At 40.6% G+C, this 27,825-nt stretch overlaps 1 pseudogene; it reads left to right on the top strand.

Annotated features, from left to right (window-relative positions):
* The first annotated feature begins 15,134 nt into the window (after nt 1-15,134).
* LOC101114357 (chromobox protein homolog 1-like) lies at nt 15,135-15,881 on the top strand (annotated as a pseudogene).
* Nucleotides 15,882-27,825: the final 11,944 nt, after the last annotated feature.

Below are 27,825 nucleotides of genomic sequence, written 5' to 3'. Positions count from 1 at the left end.
CTGACATTTTATACCTGCTACCTTCAAGTTAGTCAATTAAAAAGTTCACTTATCTATATTTCTTCTCACTCAGCTAATACTACTGTATTGGGTCCCCAGAGAGGAGGCACATTACTTAATTCACAGAATCGGAGGCAAGATTATGAGATGGGAGAGTTGAAAGGGTTTTATTCTCTACCTGTCTGACATACAGATTTAGGGACAGAGAGGCAAGGTCATCTGAAATTTTCCTATGGCCCCTCAGAACTGATGAACCACAATTTGGAAAACATTAATCTAAAAGGGGGAAATGTACAGAGTGAATTTGAGTGTGGGCTTTTGAGTCAAATAGTAGTGGATCCTTATTCCAGCTGCTAACAGAAATCTGGCAGGATTTCAGATACTTTATTTTCCAACCTGTAAAATGGGATCTATGCTGAAGACTATTTCATAGAGATGTGCAAATTAAAGAAGGGAGGCCTAGACTTAGTTCATTATTGTTTTAGCATCATTACCTCTATCCTTTGCTGATGATTTTGATATTTAATAGTATCAAAGGAGTACTTACAGATAGAAAATTTCTCTTAACTTGGTAAAATTTCATAATCAAACTTTTCATGTTCCACTTTAGCTCAAGAACTAAGATTATTTATGGAGAAGAATTCATATATCCTAAAAATATTTTTTGCAAACTAAGGTTATATGTTATTAATCCAGTTGCCAATCACCAGAGCCCCCTCCCCATCATCCTTCACCAGTGAACTAAGGTCACCATGCTGTTCTGTACTATTGATACCTTGTAGTCTCTTCATACTTTTCATGGTTACTACCATTTTCCATACCCACTTAAAAAAAAAAAAAAAAAAAGAACCACATAGGTCTAAGCCATTTCAGGGACAAGGGTACAGTTAGGCATTATTTTCCCCTTCTCAGCTCTTCCGTATAAAGAGACAGGATAAAGATTCTAAAATTCAGCAGAGAAGAGGAAAGAGAATGTTAGACCCACCCCTTGACTGATTTTAATTTGAAGCATTTCAGTATGGTTATTTCTCAGAGTCATTGAGGCCTAATGGTGCAATATGATTTTGCCTAGATGAATTTCCCATGACAAATGATATTGGCTCATCATTTATAGTTGTGACTGAGTGCCAATATTTTTCTTCCTCCAAAGCTTGTGTAGGACAGCATGGAGCACTTATGTTCCTTAGAACATTTGTTTCCAATTTTACAAACACTGTGAATGTGGTTATTTTTGTAGCTCTGTTAGGAAAGTGCATGGCATTTGGTTTTCTTGTTGCAGTTAATTATAAATCATTAGGATTCCAATGCCCACAACAAAGGCCTTGGACCTTGAAGCTCAATCACTGGTGATTGCAATGGTCCTACCCACAGCCCTCCACCTCTTGTTTAATCTCTCCATTTCTCGTTATGGGAGCAGGAGGGAGGAGGGGGAGTTATTTTAAGATGTTTGTATTGGCTTCTAAATGTGAAGCTTTGGTTCCAAGGTCTTCTTTTTTCCCAGAGCAAGATAAACTTCTTTGGGTTGTAAATCATGGGAGTTTTGCATCACTTGACAGAGTCCATGTTTGAAAGTCATTCCTATCGCCTCTCCGATGACTTAGGAAGCAGAGAGAGTTGCCCACGCATCATGAAAAGGACCCTTTCAGTAGCACTGGGCTTATGCCCAGATCTGTTGCTTTAGGAAGATAAATTATTTCTATTTTCATCCCCTCCCCACCTCAACCCCCCAATTACAAAAAAAGCTTTGTGACCTAACTGGTAACTTTAGGACAAGCCACTGGCAAAACTGAGAGACCTAAGACAGAGGGCCCTTCCTCCACCTCTGAACTGACCCTTCTTCCTGCCCACAGCCAGACATTCACATCCTTGGGCTGCCCTCAGACCCTGCTGTAATTATTCATCCTATCCTCACTCCCCAGGGCAGCACCCATAGTCCCAAGTTTTTCTCATTAAAATATCTCTGCCCTAAATATCATTTTCCCACAAGGTTCTGTTTCTTGCTAGAGAGCAAATGAGTACTCTAATTTTAAACAAACAAACAAACAAAAACCCTGCACTCATATATCAATAGGTGCCAACTGGATAACAAAGTGAGGAATAGACTTGTTTTCTCCTTTTATAACTTCCAAGCTTTTCCTCATTCATGGTCCTTTGACTGAATCAGAGTGGGCAACTGACACTCTGCCTTGTTCACCTCTATCCCCTGTGCCTAGAACAGCCCTTGGTACCCAGCACACTTCAACAACAATTTGATGAATATATACGAAGGCCCATCCTCCTCCTCCTTCTTTCCCCTGTCCCTGGCTGACCCAGAGGGAGGCCTTGGAGCAGAACTTCCCCACCATGAACCCAGTGAAATATTCAGAGAGTACCAAGAAGGTTGACCCTGAAGACCACTTCGTCCCAACTCACCACTTCTATACAAGGAAACTGAGGCCCAGAGAATGGAAGTTTCCTGCCCAAGGTCCCACAGCCTGTAAGGCAGTTGTCTGCAGGTGTCCCACAGCAGTCTGATATACCAGCATCAAAAGCATCTGCTGCAGAGGATAAAAAAGTGATCAAAAACCACCACTACTCCAAAACATGAGTGACTTACTCTTGAGAAAGCTCCATGCAGAGTTGGGCATGGAGTTTTATAGGCACAAAGAAATCACATAAAATACTGGACACTGCCCCCTTCTTTAAATAGTAACTTTATTCCTGGAGGGCTCTCCCCCCTGCTCATTCTTCAGGTCTCAGCTTTTAAAAAAAAAAAAAGTTTGAGAGAGGCCTTTCCTGACCTACTCTTGTGCCCTATCCTTTGGTGATGCTCTTGCTTATAAACATGTATTCCATGTCCATCTTCCCTATAGACTCTTTTTTTTTTAATTTTTATTTTGTATTGAGGTATACTGTTCAGTCGCTAAGTTATGTCCAACTCTTTGCAACCCCATGGACTATAGCATTTCGGCCTCTTCTGCCCTCCACCATCTCCTGGAATTTGCTCAAATTCATGTCCATTGAGTCTTTTATTGCATCTCTTCTGCTGCTGCCCTCTTCTCCTTTTGCCTTCAATCTTTCCCAGAATCGGGGTCTTTTCCAATGAGTCAGTTCTTCACATCAGGTGGCCAAAGTATTGGAGTTTCAGCTTCAGCATCAGTTCTTCCATGAATATTCAGGACTGATTTCCTTTAGGATTAACTGGTTTGACCTCCTTGCAGTCCAGACAACTCTTAAGAGTCTGCTCCAGCACCACAATTTGAAGCTTCAATTCTTCAGTGCTCAGCCTTCTTTATATCCAACTCACATCTGTACAAGACTACTAGAGAACCAATACAATATTGTAAAGTAATTAGCCTCCAATTAAAATAAATGCATATAAATTTTTTAAAAAACACTGCTAGAAAAATCATACCTTTGACTAGGTGGATCTTTGTTGGCAAAGTGATATCTCTGCTTTTTAACACACCATCTAGGTTTGTCATAACTTTCCTTGAAGAAGCAAGCATCTTTTAATTTCATGTCTGCAGTCACCATCCTCAGTGATATTGGAGTCCAAGAAAAGAAAATCTGTCACTGTTTCTAATTTTTCCCCTTCCATTTGCCATAAAGTGATAGGACTTGATGCCATGATTTTAGTTTTTTGAATATTGAGTTTCAAACCAGTTGTTTCACTCTCCTCTTTCACCCTCAGCAAGAGTCGCTTTAGTTCCTCTTCATTTTCTACAATTAGAGTGGTATTATCTGAATATTTGAGGTTACTGATATTTCTCCCAGAAATCTTGATTGTAGCTTGTGATTCATCCAGCCTGGCATCTTGCATGATGTACTCTGCATATAAGTTAAATAAACAGGATGACAGTATACAGCCTTGTCATACTCCTTTCTTAATTTGGAACCAGTCAGTTGTTTCATGTCCAACTGTAACTGTTGCTTCTTGAACTATATACAGGTTTCTCAAGAGACAGGTAAGGTGATCTGGTACTCCCATCTCTTTACGAATTTTCCACAGTGTGTTGCGAGCCACACAAAGGCTTTAGCATAGTCAATGAAGCAGTGTTTTTATTGAATTTCCTTGCTTTCTCCATGATCCAGTGAATGTTGGCAAATTTATCTCTGGTTCCTCTGCCTCTTCAAACCCCAATTTGTTGTATACGAGAAAAGGTATACAGAAAAAGTCCGTTTTCATTCCAATCCCAAAGAAAGGCAATGCCAAAGAATGTTCAAACCATTGCACAATGGCACGCATCTCACACGCTAGCAAACTAATGCTCAAAATTCTCCAAGCGAGGCTTCAACAGTTCATGAACCAAGAACTTCTAGATGTTCAAGCTGGACTTAGAAAAAGCAGAGGAACCAGAGATCAAATTACCAACATCCATCGGATTGTCAAAAAAGCAAGGGAGTTCCAGAAAAACATCTACTTCTGCTTTATTGACTACGCCAAAAGCCTTTTACTGTGTGAATCACAATAAACTGTGAAAAATTCTTAAAGAGATGGGAATACCAGACCACTGTACCTGCCTCCTGAGAAATCTGCATGCAGGTCAAGAAGCAACAGTTAGAACCAGACATGAAACAATGGACTGGTTCCAAATCGGGAAAGGACTACATCAAGGCTGTATATTGTCACCCTGCTTATTTAACTTATATGCAGAGTACATCATGCTAAATGCCAGGCTGGATGAAGCACAAGCTGGAATCAAGATTTCTGAGAGAAAAATCAATAACTTCAGATATGCAGATGACACCACCCTTATGGCAGAAAGTGAAGAAGAACTGAAGAGACTATTGATGAAGGAGAAAGAGGGGAGTGAAAAAGTTTGCTTAAAATTCTACATTCAAGAAACTAAGATCATGGCATATGGTCCCATCACTTCATGGCAAACAGATGGGGAAACAATGGAAACAGTGACAGGCTTTATTTTCTTGGGCTCTAAATTCACTGCAGATGGTGACTGCAGTCATGAAATTTAAAAGATGCTTGCTCCTTGGAAAAAGAGCTATGACAAACCTAGACAGTATATTTAAAAGCAGAGACATTCCTTTGCCAACAAAGGCCCATCTAGTCAAAGCTATGGTTTTTCCAGTAGTCATGTATTGATGTGAGAGCTGGACCATAAAGAAAGCTGAGCACCAAAGAATATATGCTTTTTTGAACTGTGGTGTTGGAGAAGACTCTTGAGAGCCCCTTGGACTGCAAGGAGATCAAACCATTCAATCCTAAAGGAAATCAGTCCTGAATATTCATTGCAAGGACTGTGATGCTGAAGCTGAAACTCCAATACTTTGGCCACCTGATGCAAAGGACTGATTCATTAGAAAAGACCGTGATGCTGGGGAAAATTGAAGGCAGGAGGAGAAGGGGACGACACAGGATGAGACGGTTGGATGGCATCACCAACTCAATGGACATGAGTTTGAGCAAGCTCTGGGAGTTGGTGATGAACAGGGAAGCCTGGCTGCTGCAGTCCATGGGGTTGCAAAAAGTCAGACATGACTGAGAGACTGAACTGAACTGATGTATACAGTACATGGAACTACACAGTAGGTCAGACTCTTAAGTGCAGGAATATGTCTGTCTTACTCACTTCCATGCTGCAAGCCCCTAGCACAAAGCCAGAACATAGGTGCCCAGTGAATATCTGTGTGTTGTTGGATTTGTATTTAATGCTACTTGACTGTGGGTCATATTTGTTTCATACAAATGGCTTGAGTTAGGCCTCCTGGTTTGTTTTGGCCTGTTTTTACTTGATCAATCTCAGCTTCTTCTCTGAATAGTAGATGAAGCTGTTCCTCAAAGAAGCTTAAGTCAGTAAAAACACATGTGAAAGGATCTCATCCAGTTTCATTGAAGGAAATTTGCTAAAACTTTTTCCTGCTAACCTCCTTGCTGTCAGGACCCATTTATAAAGCAGAGGGCTACAGCTACAAAGGCATTAGTCAGGTTTCTTCTTTTCTTGAGAGGATAAATTTTTAGCTTCTGAATAGAGTAAGCTATATGATGTTTTCACTGCCTATTCTGGGAAGGACAAGTCTATACCACCTAATGACTAGCATTTTCTCTAGATTTTATTTTCTTGGAGCCTTTCACAGCAGCTGGCAACAGCCATAGGGAAAGGACTAGCAGGTTAGCTGCCTCCAGACACAGTGGAGGGAGAAGGAACCACAAAAATGGAGCACAGGAGTCACTTTTAGGGGATCATTCTCCAATTTTCTGCCAAAGTGTTTTAGGTCAAGACAATTAATGGTAGCTGGTTCATAACAACACTAGAAAAGAGTGAAGGTAGTTATTGTGAGGATAAAGAAATGCATTATGGGAAGGCAGGAGAATGTGAACAGCCAAGACTCACAAAAGCAAGAAACAAGGTACCTTTGGGGTTTGACCTCTTCGGTTTGACCACACTATCCACCTCTCTCTCTTTTTCTCTTCTTTCTCCATATTCCCCTCTCTAGAAAGTAGCTTGTGCATGATTTCTGCCTGAACATACCTATCATGTTTCTCTGTTCATACATTAATAGTTTAATTCTAGCTCCTACTGCTAACTGGAAACTGATTCTTTGTTTCTCAACTCCAAATCCCCAAAAGAGGAACTGGATTTGCCCTGCTTGTTTTATCTAAGACAAACTCCAATAACAAGTCATAGGTTATTGGCAAGCCCATAACAATGCTCACTTTGACTCTTGTCCAATCAGTGTGGTAGGAGTGAGAGCAAAGAGTGAGTTCCAAGGCATAAAACATAAACATGCCAACTGAGGAGAGGGTGATGGCAAAATTTCCTAAGAAAGCAGTATAGATGGTACTATCAACTGCTCTAATCCCCTCCCAACAGGGGAAGGCAGCTGGTGTCTAAGGATGCAGAAATTTAAGTCTTTCTAAGACAGTTTTATCAGAGTCTCTGCCTCACTGTTCCTGTGAAGGCTGACCACTCCCATCCACCAGCATCTGTGACTCTCCGCCTGGGACTTTGGCAGTCATATACATACACTCAAGGCAAGCCAGAGGTGCCTGGGAGCTGATGGCACCAGAAGCAGCATTCAATCAACGACAAGTTGGAGTTGGTAAATACCCCAGATGCTCTGGTTTTTAGGTCGCACAATCCTGAGATGTATTCTACCCTTTCCCAGAGGTCCAGAGTATGACTGAGCCACGGCAGCCCACAGAGATAAGCTGCTCAGTGACAACACTCTATGCTGGCTTCCTCCCTTCCTAGTCTCACTTCTCTGCTCTACTGCCTGTTCCTCTGAGATTCACACATCCTAGACCAGGGCATGCTTCTTAAAAGCTCAACCTATGAAAAAGGCTTTCCAGATTTAAGAGTTCAAACCAACACTTTCTTTAGATAATGTGATCCCTCTGTGTCATGGTCTCCTTATCCTATTCTATGAATGACCACAAACACTTAAGAATGGCAAGGCAAAATTCACAGATTTTTCATTTCCGTAGCTCAGACGGTAAAGCGTCTGTCTACAATTTGGGAGACCCGGGTTTGATCCCTGGGTCGGGAAGATCCCCTGGAGAAGGAAATGACAATCCACTCCAGTACTGTTGCCTGGAAAATCCCATGGACAGAGGAGCCTGGTAGGCTACAGTCCATGGGGTCGCAAAGAGTCGGACACGACTGAGCGACTTCACTCACTCACTCACAGTAAGATGCATTTGCTCTGTGAATATCATTACACAACTGGTTCACTCCTAGATCTGCTGTACTTGTGGAACAGGTTGTATTCCAGAAATAAAAACAATAACTTAAGCCAATTTAAGGAATGAAAAAGGTGGTCAGTCTCAGAAATATGTCATAGTCATAGTCAGAAAAACTCACAAGTTCTTCAAATGGACAGGTACACTAGGTCCATACTTTAGAACTAACATCAGCATCATAAAGATAACAATTTTGGCAAGTTAATGTAATAAATTTAATGCAATCCAAATAAGAATTATCAGCAGTATACTTTAACTATTTTATATAGAAAAATAAACAAAACTAGCCAGAAAAAAAATCTCATTAAAAAAAATAATGAGGGCAAATTAGCCCTCCCAGATATTAAAATGTGATATAAAGGTACATTAATTAAAGCAACATAATACTAGCCCATAAATATACATGAAATATCCCAGGAAGACACAGAAACATACAGGAAATTAATATATGATAAAGATGCATTATTAAAGAGATGGTGTTCATAGAATGGATAGCCAGTTAGAAAAGAATTGAATCCATTCCTCTAATCTTAAAACAAAATACATTACAGATGCAGTGAACATTTAAATATAAAAACTGAAAAGCACAAAATTATTAGGAAAAAAATAGAAGAAATTTTTGTACAATCTTGATATAGGAAAGCCTTCTAAGCATAATATATGTCAGAGTCATGAAACAGAAGATTGATCAATTTGACTATTTTTTAAATTAAAAATTTAAAAATTTTCATAAGCAAAGTAAAAGGAATACATTAAAAAGTTGGGTAGAAGACTTCCCTGGTGGTGCAGTGGATAAGAATCTGCCTGCCAATGCAGGGAACATAGGTTCGGTCCCTGGTCTGAGAAGATGCTACATGCCGCAGAGCAACTAAGCCCGCGCACCACAGCCGCTGAGCCCACACTCTAGAGCACACAAGCTGCAACCACGAGCCTACATGCCACAACTGCTGAAGCCTGTGCACATATAACTTGTGCTCCACAACAGGAGAAGCCACCACAATGACAAACCTGTGCATGGCAGTAAAGAGTAGCCCCTTTCACTATAGCTAAAGAAAGCCCACGCAAAGCAATGATGATCCAGCACAGCCAAAAATTTAAAAATAGATAAAAATGTTTTTAAAAATGGGGAAGAGATGTGCCTGGTGGTCCAGTGGTTCAGAATCTACCTGCCGATGCAGAGGAGATGGATTCTATCCCTGGTGGGAACTAAGATCCCACATGCTGCAGAGCAAGTAAGCCCGTGTGCCACAACTACAGAGCCTGCATTCAGGAGCCTGTGAGCCACAGTTATTGAAGCCCATGTATCCTAGATGCCTCTGCTCCATAACAAGAGAACCCACTACCACTGGACGCACTCACACCACAACTAGAGAAGACCCCCTGTGCACCGCAACTAGAGAAAGCCTGTTGATCACAATAAACTGTGGAAAATTCTGAGAGAGATGGGAATACCAGACCACATGACCTGCCTCTTGAGAAATCTGTATGCAAGTCAGGAAGCAACAGTTAGAACTGGACATGGAACAACAGACTGGTTCCAAATAGGAAAAGGAGTATGTCAAGGCTGTATATTGTCACCCTGCTTATTTAACTTATATGCAGAGTACATCATGAGAAACGCTGGACTGGAAGAAGCACAACCTGGAATCAAGATTGCCGGGAGAAATATCAATAACCTCAGATATGCAGATGACACCACTCTTATGGCAGAAAGTGAAGATGAACTAAAAAGCCTCTTGATGAAAGTGAAAGAGGAGAGTGAAAAAGCTGGCTTAAAGCTCAACATTCAGAAAGCGAAGATCATGGCATCTGGTCCCATCACTTCATGGGAAATAGATGGGGAAACATTGGAAACAGTGTCAGACTTTACTTTTTTGGGCTCCAAACTCACTGCAGATGGTGACTGCAGCCATGAAATTAAAAGATGCTTACTCCTTGGAAGAAAAGTTATGACCAACCTAGATGGCATATTCAAAAGCAGAGACATTACTTTGCCGACTAAGGTCCATCTAGTCAAGGCTATGGTTTTTCCTGTAGTCATGTATGGATGTGAGAGTTGGACTGTGAAGAAGGCTGAGCGCTGAAGAATTGATGCTTTTGAAGTGTGGTGTTGGAGAAGACTCTTGAGAGTCCCTTGGACTGCAAGGAGATCCAACCAGTCCATTCTGAAGGAGATCAGCCCTGGGATTTCTTTGGAAGGAATGATGCTAAAGCTGAAACTCCAGTACTTTGGCCACCTCATGTGAAGAGTTGACTCATTGGAAAAGACTTTGATGCTGGGAGGGATTGGGGGCAGGAAGAGAAGGGGACAACAGAGGATGAGATGGCTGGATGGCATCACGGACTCGATGGACGTGAATCTGAGTGAACTCTGGGAGTTGGTGATAGACAGGGAGGCCTGGCATGCTACGATTCATGGGGTAGCAAAGAGTTGGACACAACTGAGCGACTGAACTGAACTGACTGATGCACAGCAATGAAGAGCCCATGAGCAGTAAAAAATAATAATAATAAAATTAAGTTAAAAATTTAAAAATTCTTAAATGAGGTCAATTTTTGCAATTTGTATCATAAATGGCTTGGTTCCCTAGCATATAAAACCCCCTAGAAATTATTATACAAAATTAACAACCCAATATTTGCCAATAGATGTGCAAAAGACAAGTAGTAGTCCACAGAAAAGAAAGTGCAAATATTCTTAAAAGATGATTAGTTACAATCATGATTAGTCTAAAAGAAAAACACACTTATATGACTCTCTTGTATGACTTTTACACTACTCTACTATACCCACACTTCTAACATCAAATGTGTGGGTTTTCCCAAACATTTGAGTTTGGAAAGCAATTCTTCCACCCCAGTTTAGTGTCTTACAATATGGACTCATTTCTGACACTGTCTGCAGTGTGTATGTGTTTGTGCACACGTGCTAGTCATTCAGTCATGTCCAACTCTTCACAGCCCCATGGAATGTAGCCCACCAGGCTCCTCTGTCCATGTAATTCTCTAGGCAAGAATACTGGAGTAGGTTGCCCTTCTTTTCTCCAGGGGATCTTCCTGACCCATGGATTGAACCCAGGTCTCCTGCATTGTAGGCAGATTCTTTACCACCTGAGCCACCAGGGAAGTCCTGAGTTAGTGTCAGATCCCACAGGTTAAGGGCTCAGTCTCACAGGACTTCAGACACCACTTCATCATTTCAGATGCTAATGTCACTTGACCCACTGGCTATAAATCAGAGGTTTCCAAGATTCCCTCCTTCAGTTCTATTAGTTTACTACAGAAGCTCACAAAATTCAGCAAAATTATTTACTTACTAGATTACCAGTCTATTATTTAAAAAAATAACTAACTCAGGAACAACCAGATGGAAGATGCACAGGACAAGAAATGGTGAAAGGGATATAAAGCTTCTATGCTATCCCACCCAGCATCTCCCTATGTTCACCAATCCAGAAGCTCTCCAAACACCATTCTCTTAATTTTACTGAAGCTTCATTATGTAGACATGATTAATTGATTCAATCTCATGGCCCTCTCCTCTCCAAGGGCATGGGGGGAGGGTGGAAGAGATTGAAAGTTCCAGTTCTCTAATTCTGGTTGATTCCCCTGGCAACCAGCCCCTTCCTTATGGATTTTCCAAAAGTCACTTCATTAATACAAACTCAGGTGTGACTGAAAGGGTTTTATCATGAATATCAAAAAACACTTCCTATCACTCTGGAAATTCCATCGGTTTTAAAAGTTTTGTGCCAGTAGTAAAGAGGAACTAAAGAGCCTCTTGATGAGGGGGATGGAGGAAAGTGAAAAAGCCAACTTAAAGTTCAATATTAATAAAACTAAGATCATGGCATCTGGCCCCATCATTTCATGGCAAATAGAAGGGGAAAAGATGGAAGCAGTGACAGGTTTCCTCTTCTTGGGCTCCAAAATCACTGCAGATTGCAACTGCAGCCATAAAATTAGAGACGATTGTTTCTTGGCAGAGAAGCTATGACAAATCTAGACAGTGTGTTAAAACCAAAGACATCACTTTACCAACAAAGGTTTGTAAAGTCAAGGCTATGGTCTTTCCAGTAGTCATGTACAGATGTGAGAGCTGGACAATAAAGAAGGCAGAGCACCGAAGAATTGATGCTTTCAAACTGTGGTTCTGGAGAAGACTCTTGAGAGAGAGTCCCTTGGAAAGCAAGGAGATCAAACCAGTCAGTCTTAAAGAAAATCAGCTCTGAATACTCTTTGCAAGGACTGATGCTGAAGGTGAAGCTCCGATACTCTGGCCACCTGATACAAACATCTGACTCATTGGAAAAGTCTCTAATCCTGGGAAAGACTGAAGGCAGAAGGAGAAGAAGGTGATAGAGGATGAGATGTTTGGATGACATTACCGATTCTATGGACATCAACTTGGGCAAACTCTGGGAGATGGTGAGGGATAGGGAAGACAGATGCGCTACAGTCTCTGGGGCTATGAAGAGTCAGACATGACTGGCAACTGAACAACAATGAGGGACAAAAACCAAATACTGTATATATTTTACTATATATACTCCCCTATACTAAATCTTACTACTAATAAGGTAAGTACAATGAAAACTATAGTAAAATACCATTTTCACTTATCAAATTGGCCACATGGAAAATTTTGATATTACTTTGTTGACTGGGTAACACAATCCCATACACTGCTAGTGCAAGTAAGAAGGGGAATATCTACTAAAATTTTCAGTGCACATTTCCTTTGACCCATCAAGTCCACTTTTATGAGCAATTCAGAACCCTCTCTAGAATAAGGGTCAGCAATTTCTTTTTTTCCTAAAAAAGCCAAAAAGCAAATATTTTAAGCTTTGGTGCATGAAGTCTCTGTCTCAATTACTCAATCCTTTAGTGTAGTGTGAAATCAGCCATACACATTGCATAAATGAATGAGCATGGCCTTCCAATATAACTTTATTTATACAAACAGCTATGGGTGGGATTTAGCCTGCAGGCCATAGTTTGCCAACTACTGCTTCAGAAGCAGTAGGTGCAGAAAGGCTGGGCACATCCTCATTGTGGCAGAAACCACTACTGTCCCCAAACTCCATTTCATCCCCCTAGTAAAAGTCCTGCAGCCAGGATCTGGATGTCCAGACTGCACTTTTCAACCCTATTGGGAGCTTGGTGAGCATGTAACTAAGCTCTAAATGATGTGGGAGCAAAAAATCCGCTTCCACCTCTGGCTCATTTCCTTAGGCAAAATTTCTTAGGAAGAAATCTCTGTTCTTTTCCTCTTTCTCACTGGCTGTTGACAATGACCAGAATAGCATTAAAGCCATATACTGAAAATGGCAGAGCTACCATCAACCAGAGTACCTGAAAGACGAGAGCGGGCAGAGCAGCTCATGGTCCCATCCATAAGAGAAACTGTTTCAAACCTGGTCTGAAAGGCAAAACCATTTTGCTCATAACCTCTTTCTGAGAAGTTAGCATTCCTGATAAAGTGCTTAAGCAATTTTCTGTGAACTTTAATGGGATTAAGGTTTGCTCTCAGAAACCAATTACCCACATGCCCAATTACCCACACACTCAGTTGCCAGCTGTCAATCAAGAGTCTACTGACCTTTAACCAGACTTTCTTTTCTTTCTGTGTCTAGTCTAACAATGATTATCTAACTGAACTTTCTTCCTATCAAATGTCCCTACCAATAGTAAATTTGGGAAGTGGCCTTTCTAGGGTCCATTTCCCTTCTGTGCCTAGTTGTAATAAAATTTTTATACATGCTCACAGCTAAATTGCCTGAAAACTTCTTTTTAACACTTGGAACACTCACCTGTTACTGTAACATGAATGAAAAATAAATTTATGTTTCTTTAATCCATTAAATTTTGGTCTCTATTTATGCAGCCAAATCTACCCTAATACATTCACATTTTCTAAATTTGTTTAAATTCACTAAATGCTTGCTTTGTGTCAAAGGCCATATTAAGCACTTTACATGTGTTGTATGTCACTAAATTCCACTTCTTTCTCATAATAAATACCTACCACTAGGACTGGATGCCAGGCCAATGACTACCACCACTAATAACAATACTAGTTGTAGCAGCAATAACAACAATAATAGCAGTAGTTAATACTTTTTGAATGCTTTCTATGAGCCAAGCACTGAGCAAAACTCTTTATATCTTATTCTTTAAAACGTTATGGGGATTCTTCTTAGAAAACAAGCAACCAATCCAAGTTTTATCACTAGTGTTAAATTAATCTCTGCAATAAGTTAATTCACTGTATTTAGAAAATGAAAGGAAACTTAATGCTTTCCTAAGAGTAAAGCTCAAGACAATCACCTTGGTTGAGGAAGATCCAGAGTAAATGAAGCTCCTCTTAAATGGAAGATGATTCCCCCAAAGCATATTAGCATCATTGAGACAGAACTGGTGGTGGGATTTTTTTTGTTTTGTTTTCCCCAAAGGAACATTATTTTTATAGGCTGAGAAGCACCATATACTTTTGCTCTTTAGGGCTTTTTCACTGGTCCTTCCCAAAGCATAAATTTGAAGGTGCTCTTGAAGACTTTTCTCCTAAGTGCCCCTACCCTTCAGGAGAAAGAAATCATCTAATTTCATCCCCAAAGACTTGACTCTGTTTTATACCAACCTCAGATTATAGGCATAAAAGGAAGAATTCAATTTTGATTTGAAGAATGGGCTAGGCTTGGAATCAGTTCAGCTCAGTTCAGTTCAGTTGCTCAGTCATATCCGACTCTTTATGACCCCATGAACTGCAGCACACCAGGCCTCCCTGTCCATCACCAACTCCCAGAGCTTACTCAAACTCATGTCCATTGAGTTGGTGATGGCTTGGAATAATTTTCTCTAAAGAAGATTTAATAATTGATATTGTCATATTGCACTTCAGTAGCGTTGAACAAATTTTTTGGTTTTGTTTTCGCATTTGTGGTTATGCTAATGAGCCTACGGAAAGGTTCAGTTCTGCACGTGCGCACACACACACACTCACCCTGGTCCTGAAGGAGTGGGATGTCCTCCCTAGAGAACCCCTATGGTCCTCTCAGGTGAACCAGTCTCTTATGACTGTGCAGAACACAGGTTTTCCAGTGACACATTCAGGCAGCAAGAAAGAAAGAGTTGGAACAATGTAGGGATGACCCCCCTGGTGTCAAAAGAAGTCTGGCTGCCCCAGATTATTTTGAGAATAAGAAAAATTTCTGGAATTTGTAGACATTTTCTCAAGTTATGGAAGCCTCAAGGGAATGATATTTAGGGTCCCTTCATATGAGGAAGGGTTTCAGCAATATTAGAAAAAAAATTCATCCACCTATGCATCCATCCATTTATTTTACAAGTAATTATTGAGGACTTACTATACGCCAGGAACCATTCAAAACTTAGGGGAGGGGGGAGAATCAGGGAAGTACTGGTCAAGGGTACCAAGTTTCAGTTGGGCAAGATGAGTAAGTCCTAGAGATCGACTGTACACCATAGTGCCTACTGTTAGCAACAATGGGTTGCACAGAAAGGGCAGCTCTTCTAAGTGTTCCATCACAGTCACCACGCCCCGGCCAGCAGTGCCTCACTGATTCCTCTCGGGTTTGTGGGTGCTGCTCTGAGTAGCCGTCACCCTTTATACCAGAAAGCTGGCAGGCACCGTGAGGAAAAATCAAAACAAGAAGAAAGCAGAGGAGGTGCTAGAGGAAGAGGAATATGTGGTGGAAAAAGTTCTAGACTGGCAAGTGGTAAAGGGCCAACTGGAGTATCTCCTAAAGTGGCAGAGAGTCTCAGATGAGGACAACACATGGGAGCCGGGAGATAACCTGACTGCCCTGATCTCACTGCTGAGTTTCTGCAGTCACAGAAAACAGCACCCAAGACAGATAAATCAGATGAAGACAAGTGCAAAGCTGATTCTGATTCAGACAATATGAGGGAGGAGAGCAAACCAAAGAAGAAGAAAAGAATCAGAAAATCACAAGGCTTTGCCTGGGGTTTGGAAGCTGAGCAGATTATTGAAGATACAGACTCCAATGGAGAACTCATGTTCCTGATGAAATGGAAAATTTCTGATGAGGCTGACCTGGTCCCTGCCAAGGAGGCCAAAGTCAAGTGCCCACAGGTTGTCATAGCCTCCTATGAGGAAATGCTCATGTGGCATTCCTATCCCTCAGAGGATGATGACAAAAAAGAAAACAAGAATTAACTCTCTTGAATACCAGCGACTGTCACATCTGACTGTGGGTTTCAAGTGGGGAGAGAAGGAGTTCTACTTGTCTCGACACCATAAAGATGGCTTGAGAAGATGTGCTTTGAAGAGCCAGTATAGTTTCTGTGCCCTACAGCAGCCTAAGTGCTTTAAAGTTGTTCCATGCTATACAGTTTGCACACCCATCTTGGTGGAGGGGAAGAAGAATCAGTGTTTCAATGCAACCCATTCTGAACTTCACTAAGAAAAGCAAAGCGTCTTCTATGATGGACAGAACTTGTAGAGTGTGATGTGGGAGAGCAAGCGACACTGTAGATCTTCAAAGTGCATCTCCACAACCCACAGCCTTCTTCCCAAGAGGGTTAACTCTGCATTTTTTACAGGATAGAATGTGTGTAGTTTTTGGCTATTACTGGTGTATTGTGTGGGGTGGGTGGGATGGAGTGGGACAGAAGGGAGACTGGAGTTGAGATCATTTTTCTTAAAATTTTAAGAAACTGTGAAACAAAGGAAAAAACTACTAATGATGACTGGGTTCTGTGTCCAGAATATTGTATCCCTTCAAAAAATGTCATTGGCCACCTAAATGAGGACTGTGAGAGACTGTTTAAAAGCTGTGAATGCCTAGAAGCTGAGGTATTCCCTGCGTGATATTAATGCTGGTCCCAACAAAGGACTAAGCCAGTTATGAAGTTAACAAAGTTGCCGTTTGGAGGATGGAAACTGGTTGAGAAGGAAAAGTCTTATTTAATGTATAAAGGAGGATGATTCTGTCTTCAGTTCAGTTCAGTTCAATCGCTCAGTAGTGTCCGACTCTGCGACCCCATGAACCACAGCATGCCAGGCCTCCCTGTCCATCACCAACTCTCAGAGTCACCCAAACCCATGTCCATTGTGTTGGTGATACCATCCAACCATCTCATCCTCTGTCATCCCCTTCTCCTCCTTCCCTCAACCTTTCCCAGCATCAGGGTGTTTTCCAATGAGTCAGCTCTCCGCATCAGATGGCCAAAGTATTGGAATTTCAGCTTCAACATCAGTCCCTCCAATGAACACTCAGGACTGATCTCCTTTAGGATGGACTGGTTGGATCTCCTTGCAGACCAACAGACTCTCAAGAGTCTTCTCCAACACCACAGTTCAAAAGCATCAATTCTTGGGCATTCAGCTTTCTTTAGAGTCCAACTTTCACATCCATACATGATCATTGGAAAAACCATAGCCTTGACTAGATGGACCTTTGTTGGCAAAGTAATAGCTCTGCTTTTGAATATGCTATCTAGGTTGGTCATAACTTTCCTTCCAAGGAGTAAGCATCTTTTAATTTCATGGCTGCAGTCACCATCTGCAGTGATTTTGGAGCCCAGAAAATAAAGTCAGCCACTGTTTCCACTGTTTATCCATCTATTTCCCATGAAGTGATGGGACCGGATGCCATGATCTTCCTTTTCTGAATGTTGAGCTTTAAGCCAGCTTTTTCACTCTCCTCTTTCACTCTCATCAAGAGGCTTTTTAGTTCCTCTTCACTTTCTGCCATAAGAGTGGTGTCATCTGCATATCTGAGGTTATTGGTATTTCTCCTGGCAATCTTGATTCCAGCTTGTGCTTCTTCCAGTCCAGCGTTTCTCATGATGTACTCTGCATATAAGTTAAATAAGGAGGGTGACAATATACAGCCTTAACGTACTCCTTTTCCTATTTGGAACCAGTCTGCTGTTCCATGTCCAGTTCTAACCCTTGCTTCCTGACCTGCATATGGGTTTCTCAGGAGGCAGGTCAGGTGCTCTGGTATTCCCATCTCTTTCAGAATTTTCCACAGTTTATTGTGATCCACACAGTCAAACGCTTGGCATAGTCAATAAAGCAGAAATAGATGTTTTTCTGGAACTCTCTTGCTTTTTCCATGATCCAGCGGATGTTGGCAATTTGATCTCTGGTTCCTCTGCCTTTTCTAAAACCAGCTTGAACATCTGGAAGTTCATGGTTCACATATTGCTGAAGCCTGGCTTGGAGAATTTTGAGCATTACTTTACTAGTGTGTGAGATGAGTGCAATCGTGTGGTAGTTTGAGCTTTCTTTGGCATCGCCTTTCGTTGGGGTTGGAATGAAAACTGACCTTTTCCAGTCCTGTCTTAGAGGAGCTAATTCTTGGAATTGACAAGACCCTTTCTTTTCCAATTATGAAGTTGTAAATATCAGTTTCTCCACCCAAGCCACTGGCTGAAGTATTTGGGGAAGGGCAGAGAGTGGTATAGGAGGTAGGCAGATAGGTATAGGAGGTAGGGAAAGACAAGGACCAGTACTCAAAGGGTAGGAAACTCATGGAGACTCTGTTTTTTTGAACTTTGAAACCATTGGTGGCAGGGTTTAGTCACTGACAGCACAAGTTCAAGAGCTGAATCATTTCAAAAATTAAATCTTCTCAGGAGAAGATTTAATTTTCATACTGGGGCAGTGGTTCACTTTAAAACAAAACAGATTTTTTAATTCCAAGAATTAACTAAAATCCAAAACACTGTCTTGGATCATGAGCTCCATCGGTTCTTGACATCATCTAGACCTGCATCTAGAACTCCACTGTAATTTTTAGGCATGTGTTAGGTTTCTGTGAAAACTTTTGTTTAAATGTAAATTTCATATCAACAGTCAGGTTTTTTGTCTTAATAAAACTATAGATTTATAAAAAGATAATAATAAACAAATAAATAAAGAGGGTGGAGGAAATGCTTGGAAATGATGAAGATGTTTATGGCATTGATTGTAGTAATGGTTTCACAGATGTATATTTATCTCCAAACTCATCAAGTTGTATACATTAAATATGTACAGCTTTTTGTATAACAACACCTCAATAAAATAGTTTAAAAAAAACACTAGGGGTACAACAGCAAACAAGATAGTCAAGGAGATGTGACCACATTTGTAACCCATGTGATGGCTCATATAAGCATCAAATATAGATTCTCTAATGTCATGTGTTTGTTTTTTTTTTTTTAATTTACACTTCATTCTCGCTCGCTCAGCCATCTTAAAAAGTGCATCTAACCCTCCACGTACAATGTTGGTTATATGCAGCCAAACAATTGCCTCATTGGCCCTCCCCAAGTCTGAAATTCTCCTCAATAAATCATCCTTCTGGGCTCAGACTTGTGTAAATGTCGGAAATTCCCTGGTGGTCCAGTGCTTATACTCCATTCTTGCACTGCTGGGAGTCCAGGTTCAATCCTTGGTCGGGGAACTAAGATCTCACAAATCAAGTGACAGGGCCAAAAATTGTTAATTAAAAATACACAGACTTGTGTAAATGTCAGAGTTCCCATTTAAATGCAAATAGCCCTGCAGCCATAACACATTACATCATTGTCATTCATTAACACCTTTCAAGTGTAACAGCAACTGGGAAGTCTAAGAAATCCTGGAAAGGGAGAGAATGTAAAAGTGCTTCCAGAAAGAACAAGGCCAGCTGGCAGCCTCAGCAGGAATATGGGAAAGGGGTTGCCAAGCGATTGAAGAAAGGTGAACTGAGCACATACTTCCACTTGGAGAGACTGAAGGACTTTGTTGAAGGACAACAGAACAATCAGTAACAAACTGAATGATGTCTGGTATTAGACTATGTGATTAGCTATTCATTTATATTCTCATGTATATCTGAACCTCTTAATGGTTCACAATCATTTGGAAGCAGGTGTGGTATACTTTATGTAACAATATGGAGAAAAACCTACTTACCAGGAAAACCCACCCACCGCCAAAATTGTTTACTTGTATGAATAACTAAATTATAAGCTTTGATGAGGAAGAAGGCCTCCAAGAGGCACTTGATGATCACTCTGGGGCTAATTCCAGGGTTTGGCTTTGCTGACAAGGTTCTATAAATTGGGGACAGAAGCTGAATAGGCTGCATAATAAAAGAGTCTTCAGAGGCTGTTTGGAGTAGGAGAGGAAGAATGACAAGGTCACTGGCAGAGGACAGAAGAGGAATACGGATCTTGTTAGTTCTCTAATGTGTGATGTCTGATGCAAATCAACTTCACTATTTCCTCATGAAATCTTCAGTAAAAGTCCATTCTTGTTAGTGTGTGCTATTAACGGGGGTTCACCACAGGCATTAGGGAATAGTGTGAGTACCAGCCATCCACAGCAGTCTACCACATCTGGCTTCTACTTATGAATATTTAAAGAATTGGAGTTGTACAAGGCCCAATGCATGGAGCTTGCTGCTTAACACTGCATTATGCATTTGGAGATGGGATTTTTGTAATTTTTTATTGACATACAGTTGACTTAAAATGTGTCAATCTCTGCTGTATAGCAAAATGACTCAGTTATACACATATAGACTTTTTTAATATTCTTTTTCATTATGGTTTACCACAGGATACTGAATATAGTTCCCTGGGCTATACAGTAGGACCTTGTTGTTTATCCACCCTATATACACTAGTTCGCATCTGCTAACCCCACACTTGCAGTTCAGCCCTCCCCCAGCCCTCTTCCCCTTGGCAACCGCGAGTCTGTTCTGTATGTCTGTGAGTCTGTTTCTGTATGTCTGTGAGTCTGTTTCTGTTTTCTAAATAGGTTCGTTTGTGCCATATTTTAGATTCTACATGTAAGTGATATCATATGATAGTTGTCTTTCTCTTTCTAACTTACTTCACTTAGTATAATAATGTCTTGTTCCATCCATGTTGCTGTAAATGGCATTATTTCATTTTTATGGTTTAGTAGTATTTCAATGTATATGTACCATACCTTGTGTATCCATTTATCTGTCAGTGGATATTTAGGTTGTCTCTATGACTTGGATATTGTGAATACTGCTGCTGTGAACACAGGAGTGTACGTATCTTTTTGAACTATAGTTTTGTTCAAGTATATGCCTAGGAGTGGGATCACTGGGTCATATGGTAATTCTATTCTTAGTTTTCTAAGGAAACTCCCCACTGTTTTCCATCATGGCTGCACCAACTTACATTCCCACCAATAGTGTAGGAGGGTTCCCTTTTCTCTACATCTTCTCCAGCATTTATGGTTTACAGATTTGCTAATGATAGCCATTCTGACTGGCATGAAATGCTATTTCATTACAGTTTCGATTTGCATCTCTCTAATAATAATTAGTGATGCTGAACATCTTCTCATGTGCCATCTTTTCACACTAGCTATCTGTAAGTCCTCCCCATTCTCAGGAGGCATGTGACTCTGGATTGCCAAGACTAGGGAATTCCACCAAGGCCACTTTTCCCAATGAAAACAAGAATTAGAGAACCTGGCTCTCCATTGAGAGACAAACACAATCCATGAGGCCTGGGAACAAAGAGCTTCATGAAATTGATCTCCTAAAAATAAATTCCATTTTCTTCTCTATCAAAAGAGACACCATTGGGTGGCACTATTGCTTACATTTTAAAATTTCAGATAGTCAAAGTCACATTTCAAACTCAGCAGCAAAAAGAATAGCAGAGCTTTCTCCAAGAAGCTCCAGAAGACAGCATCCTACCAAGGTATATCACCAATACGGTTAAACTACAGACAGTTCAAAGTAAGTAAAATATGATTTCTTAGAAAATAACCCAACTCATTTAAAAAACATTATCTACCAGATTCAATGAGCATCAGCATCCTCATTACAATTTCCATGCAACTTGACATCCTAAAGAGCTTCTTTCTTCATTTGAGATGTATTGCCAGCAATTGCCACTCACTTCTGTTTAAGGGATAATGGGGGAAGGCATACTGTTTTGTGGCTTTTCTTTTCCACAAACATGCTTAAGCCTTGGTTAGTCAATTACCCCCATGACTCCCATATCCATTTACAGTAATTTCTATTAAGAAAAGTTCCACCTCTTGCACTAATGGGAGTTTTGATGATCAACTCAAGGTCCCTAGCTACTGTGTGTAGCTGCTATCCCTGCGTGGACTTCCAAGACCTTTCCCTGCACTATAGAATAATGGATCTTTGAGAAATATAATAATTCTTCCTGCTCTTCCTCTCACACCCACCTTACTAGCAGATAGAAATCAGCAGGAGTGATAGCCAGCAAAGCAGCACTGGACACAATTGTCACAGTTACATTTACCAGTGTCTGGCATAACACACACACAGCAAACACGTGCCACACAATGGGATTTTATTCAACAGATCAACCCCCTATTAATTATATTTTTCACTGTTAATATTTTTTTAACTAATTTAAATAGCTCCATGCTGCTGTCCTAGAGTAAAACCAAACGTGTACACTGCTAACTGCATGACAATGAAAGATTATACTATCACAATCAATTACACGTGCCAACTTTTTTCAGTGGCACGTTCTGCTTGTGAAGCCAGAGAAACAACAGGGGAAAAGAAAGAACCTAAAACATAAGCCATATATAAAATGAGAGGAAAAAGACAATAGAAAATTACCCCAAAGTTTGATGCAATGGATATGACTGATGGTAGATGCCCTCAACCCTGGCTTCTAGAAAACAAAATAAAAACCCCAAGACAGAGATTTTAAACAGAGTCCTTGCCATGCTATTCTGTGGACCACAGTAGCAGGCATGGCATCGTCTGAGAGATTGCTAGAAATGCAGATTCTCAGGCCTTCCCTAGACCTAATGAATCATATCACACAGGTGATAGGCATACATATTAAAGTCTCAGAAGCTCTGCTCTAGCTCACCAGGGTATGAGAAAACAGAAACCTCCTAATGATGGAGGGCCATTTCCTACAAGGATGAAGCTAGTGGAGTAGGTTAAGAAAGGAAGTAATGTTTTTATTTTTTTTCAAAGTGTTAATGTTTTAATTTTTTTTCAATGTTTTATAGGGCCTCTTGCCTGTAAGTTTTCAGATGGAGTCAATTAGACAATGTGATGACTTTAACAAATGATTAATTTTAATTTTTAATTTATTTATTTTTTTAAATTGAAGGATCATTGCTTTACAGAATTGTGTTGGTTTCTCCCAAATATCAACATGAATCAGCCATAGGTATACACATGTCCTCTCCCTTTTGAACCTCCATCCCACCTCTCTCCCCATCCCATCTCTTTATATTGTTACAGAGTCCTGGTTTAACTCCCTGAGTCATATAGCAAATTCCCATTGGCTATTTATTTTACATATGGTAATATAAGTTTCCATGTTACTCTCTCCATACATCCCATTCTCCTTCCTCCCCTCCCACCATGTCCATAAGTCTGTTCTCTATGTCTGTGTCTCCACTGCTGCCCTACAAATAGGTTCATCAGTACCGTTTTTCTAGATTCCATATATATGCATTAGTATGTGATATCTGCTTTCTCTTTCTGATTTACTTCACTCTGTATAATAGATTCTGCATTTATCCACCTCATTAGAACTGACTCAGATGTTTTCCTTTTTATGGCTGAGTAATATTCCATTGTATATATGTAGCTTCCCTGGTCGCTCAGACGGTAAAGCGTCTGCCTGCAATGCGGGAGACCCAGGTTCGATCCCTGGGTCGGGAAGATCCCTTGGAGAAGGAAATGGCAATCCACTCCATCACTCTTGCCTGGAAAATCCCATGGATGGAGGAGCCTGATAGGCTACAGTCCAGGGGGTCGCAAAGAGTTGGACGCGACTGAGCAACTTCACTTTCACTTTCAATATTCCATTGTACATATGTACATATGTACCACAGCTTCTTTATCCATTCATCTCTTGATGGACATCTATGTTGCTTCCATGTTCTAGCTATTGTAAATAGTGCTGCAGTGAACATTGGGGTATGTGCGTCTTTTCAATTTTAGTTTCCTCAGGGTATATGGCTAATAGTGGGATTTCTGGGTCATATGGTGGTTTAATTCCTAGTTTTTTAAGGAATATCCATACTGGACAAATGATTTTTAATGTCACTTTCTGCTTGTACTCTGAACATGCCATGTCTTATAGTATATTTTCAAGTTGCAACAGGACATAAAGATTTGTATTTTATTAGTGACTTTGTCTTTTTACATAATATTTCAAGTTTTATTGCTTAAATGAGAAATTTAGATACATCTAATTCATTTATTCATGCTAGACCTGGAGAAGGAAATGGCAACCCACTCCAGTATTCTTGCCTGGAGAATCCCTGGACAAAGGAGCCTGATGGGCTAGAGTCCATGGAGTTGTAAAGAGTCGGACACAACTGACAGGACTTAGCACAGCACTTGTTCATTCAACAATAATCACTGACCATCTGCTATGTGATAAGCAGGGCTCTAAGTGCTACAGATACATCAGTAAATAAAACAGACAAAACTGCCTGCTTTCGTTGGGTTTGCATTCTTTTCAGGAGAGACAGACAATAAGAAAAAATAGCAAGTGATATCATATTTTATATGCTGATAAGTGCTATGGAAAATAACAGAACATAGAGGAGCACGGGGGGAATAGGGAAGGGTTTGCAATTTTAAGTGGGGAGGTCAAGGTAAGTCTCACTTGAGCAAAGACTTGTAGCAAAGCAAGGGGTGAAACACTCAGATTTCTGGGAGGGGAGCATTTTAAGTATGACTGGCATTTTGAGGAAAAGAGGAAATTTATGGAACAGAATGATCAAGTAGAAGAGTAAAAAGAAATAAAGTCAGTTGGGTAACAGGGGTGTGAATTAAGGCCTTTTATAAATAAGAATTTTTATTTAAAAAAAAACACTTAAAAAAAAAAGCTTAACCTTTTACTCAGAGTCAGATGAGATGTCAATGGAGCTTTTTGAGCAGAAAAGTGGCATGACCTAACTTACATGTTTTAACAGAATGATTCTGGCTGCTGTTTGAGAATAGACTATTGGGATAAGCAAGAATGGAAGCACAGAGACCAGTTAGTAGGTTTCCACTATAATGCAGGTCAGAGATGATAGAAGCTTAGATTAAGGTGGCAGTAGCAGAAGTGTTGAGAAGTGGTTGGATTCTAGGTATCTTTTATGAGATTTGCTGATGCTTTGGATGTGGGGTATGAGATAATGAAGAAAATCAAGGATGATAAAAGTTCATGGCCTAAACAATTGGAAGGTTGGTAAAGATATGAATAGGGCAAGTTTGTGGGAGGAAGATCAAGACTTTCTTTTGGACAGGTTGGATTTGCTTTCTAAAGGCAAAAACCCTAACACAAACCCATGTTTCATGGGAGACAACTGTTTAGTTACTTTTTATTGACATAATGAGAGGGGGGAAAAATCTTCTGTAGGCACTGGGCAAGGAGATGAGTTGGAAGGGATGCAAAAAACATGAACACTTCCGAAGAGCTTTTACTTCCAGTCCTATCACTTATTGGTGTATCACTTATGGGAGGCATCGAGTTTTATACGTCTCAGTTTCCCCATCTCTGCGAAGGAACCCTGCATTTAGCCCCTCCCTGTAAAGTCCCAAAATTAGGGAACAATACATAGACAGACAGGCACTCACATGCACCCACACATGCACCCACACATGCGCAAACAGCAAATGAGCCCATGATACTGCATGAGCCCTTCAGAACTTGGATGCCAACTAGAGATAAGGGAGTAAAGCAGAAAATACTGACTTGACTCAGTATAGCTAGAATGAATTAATATTGTGTCTTCTGCTATCAAAAACAGTCTCAAGGGACTTCCCTAGTGGTCCAGTGGTTAAGACTTTGCCTTCCAAAGCAGGGGGTGCAGGTTCGATCCCTGGTTGGGGAGCTAAGATCTCACATGCATTGAGGCCAAAAAAAAAAAACCACAAAAAACATAAAACATGAGCAATATTGTAACAAATTCAAAAAAAGACTTTTAAATGGTCCATATCAAAAGCACTTTAGAAAAAGATAGTCAAAAAATGAGACCAAGTTGAGTTATCAAAACCTAAAGTGACTTCTTTTTGCACAACTAATTATTAAATCCACATTTTTACTATTACTAGCTTTTGAAATCACTTCACATTTTCTCTCTTCCATGAAGACCTTCTTGATAGGCTCACCAGGCTACCCATCTGATACTCAGTACACATAGTCTTGGAGAAGGCAATGGCACCCCACTCCAGTACTCTTGCCTGGAAAATCCCATGGACGGAGGAGCCTGGTAGGCTGCAGTCCATGGAGTCACTAAGAGTCGGATACGACTGAGTGACTTCACTTTCACTTTTCACTTTCATGCATTGGAGAAGGAAATGGCAACCCACTCCAGTGTTCTTGCCTGGAGAATCCCAGGGACGGGGAAGCCTGGTGGGCTGCCGTCTATGGGGTCGCACAGAGTCGGACACGACTGAAGTGACTTAGCACACATAGTGTTGCATTGTTATTTATCTTTTATTTATATAGCTTGAGTCACCTCCTTGAATTCATCAATATTTTCAACTCAACAAGGCTTTTTTTACAGCACTGTATAGAATTGCTTTTAGCCGCAAGTAACAAACAGTGTCAGACTTTATTTTGGGGGGGCTCCAAAATCACTGCAGATGGTGATTGCAGCCATGAAATTAAAAGACGCTTACTCCTTGGAAGGAGAGTTATGATCAACCTAGATAGCATATTCAAAAGCAGAGAAATTACTTTGCCAACGAAGGTCCATCTAGTCAAGGCTATGGTTTTTCCAGTAGTCATTTATGGATGTGAGAGTTGGACTGTGAAGAAAACTGAGCACCAAAGAATTGATGCTTTTGAACTGTGGTGTTGAAGACTCTTGAGAGTCCCTTGGACTGCAAGGAGGTCCAACCAGTCCATCCTAAAGGAGATCAGTCCTGGGTGTTCATTGGAAGGACTGATACTAAAGCTGAAACTCCAGTACTTTGGCCACCTCATGTGAAGAGTAAGACCCTGATGCTGGGAGGGATTGTGGGCAAGAGGAGAAGGGGACAACAGAGGATGAGGTGGCTGGATGGCATCATCGACTCGATGGACGTGAGTTTGAGTGAACTCTGGGAGTTGGTGATGGACAGGGAGGGCTGGCGTGCTGAAATTCATGGGGTCACACAGAGTCAGACACGACTGAGTGACTGAACTGAACTGAACAATGGATATGGCTTGCATAATTTCACAATTTAATTGTTTCTGGCTATTTCAGGGCTGATGCAGAAGTTTAGCAATATCAACCAGTACACAGACTTGCCCTACCTTTTTGCTCTGCAGTCCTTACTGTGATGTCTTTCCCTGACTCCAAGCCCACTCCTCAGGTTAACCATTCTTCATAGTTTGACATCTCTTCATGTGGATACTACCCCCTCATTTATTCTTATTAAAAGGCTATCATAGTATCATTCATTCATTTGACAAATATTTAAAAACACTTACTATATGCCATGGATAGTTCTAAGAGCTGGAAATACAAGTGAATGGGACAGATTCTTCAGAAGCATGGTTTGTTCACAATAAACAGTCATCTCCTCAGTCTTCTTGAAGACCTCTTTCTTATTTTTTTAATTTTTACTTATTTGGATGCACTGGGTCTTAGTTGGGGCATGCGTGATCTTTTAGTTTTGGCATGCAGGATCTACTTCCTTGACCAGGAATCAAACCCAGGCCCCCTGCATTGGGAGCATGGAGTCTTAACCATTGGACCACCAGGGAAGTCTTCCTCTTTCTTATTAATAGCTTTCTGCTATCCCATTGGATGACTCCACCAGAATGTGTTTAACTACTCCCTTTTTAACAGACACTATAATTCTACCTTTCTACCATTAATTTCATACAAGATTTTGATGAACTTCCTTTAAATCTATCCTACAAACACACATAGGAGTCTCCTTTGGCTAGCTTTCTGAAGCAGCTTGCTATATCATATTTTTTCCCTTTTCTCAACACTTGGCATAGTGCTTTACAGCAAAGGGTGTTTCAACAGCATTTACTCAATGATCAGTCTCCACAACCATCCCTACCTGATTAACCGTCTCTTGAACTTTCTGCATGACTTTTTTTTAATGTTTCAATAAGAGACTGAATTCTTGCATTAAGACAAATAAAAATGTAAAACCCTAATTCTGTTTTGTAGGATTTAA

Source organism: Ovis aries, chromosome 5 (assembly GCF_016772045.2).
Source record: "Ovis aries strain OAR_USU_Benz2616 breed Rambouillet chromosome 5, ARS-UI_Ramb_v3.0, whole genome shotgun sequence".
NCBI lineage: Eukaryota > Metazoa > Chordata > Mammalia > Artiodactyla > Bovidae > Ovis > Ovis aries.
Note: the sequence above shows the minus strand (reverse complement) of the source record. Positions and strands in the feature narration are given on the sequence as shown.